Source organism: Etheostoma spectabile, unplaced genomic scaffold (assembly GCF_008692095.1).
Source record: "Etheostoma spectabile isolate EspeVRDwgs_2016 unplaced genomic scaffold, UIUC_Espe_1.0 scaffold406, whole genome shotgun sequence".
NCBI lineage: Eukaryota > Metazoa > Chordata > Actinopteri > Perciformes > Percidae > Etheostoma > Etheostoma spectabile.
Window position 1 is genome coordinate 304,842 of NW_022605605.1, and position 4,158 is coordinate 308,999.

Sequence of the window (4,158 nt, forward strand, 5' to 3'; positions counted from 1 at the left end):
AAAAAAAAAAAAAAAGAAACAGACTCGGCGTCCGGTTCCCTCGGCCTTTCGCATCCTGCACCTCTTCAGGGGCAATCAGGAGCAACAAGCTGTAATGTTACCCTACATGACAGATGTTCATCATCAGGTAGAAACAAGCTGTAATGTTACCCTACGACGATTTCATCATCAGTAGAAACAAGGCTGTAATGGGGGTTTTTTTTTTACCACCCTAGCAGGACAGATGTCAATCATCAGGGAAAACAGCTGTAGTACCCTACAGGACAGATGTTCCTCATCAGGGAGAAACAAGCTGTACTGTTACCCTACAGGACCGATGTTCATCATCAGGTTAGAACAAGCTGTATGTACCCTACAGGACAGATGTTCATCATCAGGAGAAACGAAGCGGTAATGTTACCCTACCGGACAGATTTCCTCCTCAGAAGGAGAAACAAGCTGTAAGTTCCTACAGGATCAGCTGTTGCAAGCATGAGGTAGAACAAGCTGTAATTTTCCCTACAGGACAGATTTCATCTCATTGAGAAACAGCTGTAATGTACCCTCCTACAGACAGATGTTCTCATCAGAGAAACAAGCTGTAATGTTACCCTACAGGACAGATGTTCCATCATCAGGGAGAAACATCTGTATGTTACCCTACCGGACAGATGTTTCATCATCAGGTAGAAACAAGCTGTCATGTTAACCTAAAAAAAACAGGACGATGTTCATCATCAGGTAGAAACAAGCTGTAATTACCCTACATGACAGATGTTCATCATCAAGGTAGAAACAGTGTAATGTTACCCTACAGACATATTTCATCATCAGGTAGAACAAGCTGTAATGTTACCCGTACCAGCAGTTTCATCATCAGTAGTACAAGCTGTCATGTTAAACCCTACAGGACAGATGTTCATCCTTACATGTAGAGAAACAAGCGGTAATGTTACCCTACTGACAGATGTTCAACTTCCCCCTAAAAGTTGCGTGTTGCTGCTGACAGACTTCAATTATTCTTCTAAGGTGTTCTGACACCATTATGGGGATTGATCCCTACAGAGATAGACTTTTAGTTAAAGAGGAAGATCCTTTTAGTTTTCACATGATCCCCTCTAAACGTATGATTTTTACATGAGTCTGTGAATATCTGCTCTATACCCCTAACAGAGTGATTATTTTACATGGAGTATTGGTGGAGATATGCTGCTCTATACCTCTAAAAGTAGTGATATTTACATGGATATGGTGGAGATATGCGCTCTATACACGCTAAAGTAGTATATTTACACGAATCTGGTGAGATATCTGCTCTATAACGCTAAAGTAGTGGATTTTACAACACGGAATCTGGTGGGATATGTGCTCTATACACGCTAAAAGTAGTGATATTAACTGGAGTCTGGTGGAGATATGCTGCTTATACCGGCAAAGTAAGTGATCTTATACATGGGTGCCTGGTTGGAGATATGCTGCTATACACGTCAAAAAGTAGTGATAGATTACACGGGAATCTGGTGGAGATATGCTGCTGCTACTACACGCTAAAAGTCCGGGTTTATTACATGGAGTCCTGTGTGCTACGATATGCTGTCTCGATACACACAGTAAACGTAGTGATTATTTACATGGAGTTGGGGGATACCTGCTCACTAGCAGCTAAAAAGTAGCTGAGTATTTAACTGGAGTCTGGGTGGAGTATCGCTGCTCTAACACCTAAGTAGTGATTAATTTTACACGGAATGGTGGAGATATGCTGCTCTATACACGCTAAGTGGGAGTGAGTAGTATTTTTACATGGCGTCTTGGTGGAGATATGCTGCTCTATACACACTAAATAGTGATTAGTTACAACGGAACTTGTGAGATATGCTGCTCTATACCCGCTAAAACGTAGTGATATTACAGGAGATTCTGGTGGTAGATTGAGAGGTCTGCTCGTAAACGTTAAAAGTAGTGATATTATTACATGGAGTGCTGGGGAGATAGCTGCGCTCATACACCTAAAAGTGAGTGATTATTGACCAGGATCTGGTGGAGATCGCGGCTCTATAATGCTCCATGAGTGATATTTACATCGGAGTCTGGTGGCGATAGCGAATGCAATTTGCGGATGTTACATGTTATAAAAAAGGACTCTTACGTGAGTTGGAAGACGTAAATAAAGAGTAAGTAGGAAGGCGGAAGGGAAATGAGAAAGAAGGGGAGAAGCAGGAAGGAAGGATGCAAGAGTTTAGTTTTCCTGTCGCCAAGAGGAGAGACGAGACACTAGCAACATATCCACTATTAACAAGCGGACATCACACCTTTTAATTTACATTAATGACCTCCAACTAATTAATGATGCTCTAGATTAATTGTAGATTAATCCTCTGTCAGGTCTAATAAAACATTTGTTTCCTTCTCCAAGATGTATGTTCCTGACGTGACGGCCTCTGAGCGCTCGGTGAGAGAAAAAAAAAACGAGATCAATACCCCGTACACCGGGAAGAAATGCGTCGCGCATCGGGGTCGTTTCCACGGATACAGCTCTGACCCGGTTCAGTTCATCACCGGCGCGCGGCGCAGTAGTAACCACAGTCCCTCTGGTTGCCATGGGAGCGGGAAGCTTCGGCACCCCAAAATCATCAGTCTAAATCCAGCATGGCGGTGTTTTTGGGTCGGAGCGGCCGAGCCACAGCGACGCGACCTCCGACCCTCGACGGGAAACACTCGTGCTTCTAAACGGTGAATGTCACGTCCCGACCGTGAGTCTATGCGAGATTTAACGTTACGAGAAACGGTCGGACTGAAAAACATAAAGTTTTCGCATTAGAACAAAACAATGAAGATGAAAGTCATTTCAGAAACGTTGTAGATCTATGGTGGTTAATGCGCAACATTAGCTCAAACACATTCAACATGAACGCCTGTTGTCTTGATGCTAACTTGTAGCGTAAGAGCCTGAACAACATTCGTTAAGTAGGTCCATTATACTGTGTTGAGTTACAGAAGCTCGAGTCCTCGTTAGCACCGGAGGCTACTTCAGGATCTACAGAAGTCTCTACGTTAGCCGTCTGATGGCTCCTCGTCACAATGTGACGCATGCGTGACTACTAGCCTCTTCACTCTCATTGCAGTGATCACATTTGTCTTTTTCTTAAAGGGTGGGGTGCGTAGCAGGTCCCGATCAGTATACGGCCATTCTAGAGCGTAAGTTTCCCTTTTTCAACCCGCCTTTCCTCTTCTCCTTTGTGTGTGGGTGGATGGAAACTCGGAACATCTGGAGCCAGGGAAGGCACCCACGGAAAGAAACTCAAGACCCTGGCGAAGCAGTGGTGGAACTCCCGACGGGGAGAACCATCAGAGAAGCTGACAAAAAACACACCAGATACTTTGAATGGAAGTCAATTAAGGCTTCATCTCCACTCGTCTACGTTTTTGGGTTTAAGAGGAAAATATTCAGCTACATGCCCCCTTCCATGTCCCCTGCTAGTCGTGGTCCTCTCGTCCCTGCTCATGGTTCCCCGCTCATGGTGTTTACCCTCACGCTCCCAAGCTTGGGTGTACCCCCTTCTCATTATACCCCCTGCTGTGGTGTCACCCCCCTCTCATTCCCGGCTCGGTGGTGTTTCCCCTCATAATTCCCCCTGATCTCTGTTGTTTCCCCCTCCATCCCCTGACTGCGGTTCTTCCCTCATCTCCCCCTGCTTGGAGTTTCCCGCTCTCATTCCCACTGCTCCGTTCGTCCCCGCTCCATCCAGCTACAGCTGTGTTGATGAGATTGAGGGTTAAAACAAGAGATTGATTCCTTTCGGGATAAAACTCATCGAGCAATGCGATCACTGTGTGCTCAAAAACGAACGCGTAAAAACCAAACCGTAAAGTGGGCGGAGCATGAAAACATCCCTTCAACACATTTGGCCTTAGAAGATCCGGACAGGTATGAGCTGAATCACATAACCAAACAAAGACATTTTACGTGTTTCTCATAGCCGAGTAGCTCGGATGGGGACTTAGGATCTAGTTTTTCGCGACACACGGACACCTTTTCAAGATGTTCGTGCGATCCTGTGACCATTGCACGCAGATCACCTTGTGGTGATAAAATAACTAGTCCTATAGAACCGTGACCACACAGGCTCTAACCAAGAATGTGGACAAGCACATACACGCTCAGAAAACCTTGGTGATGAT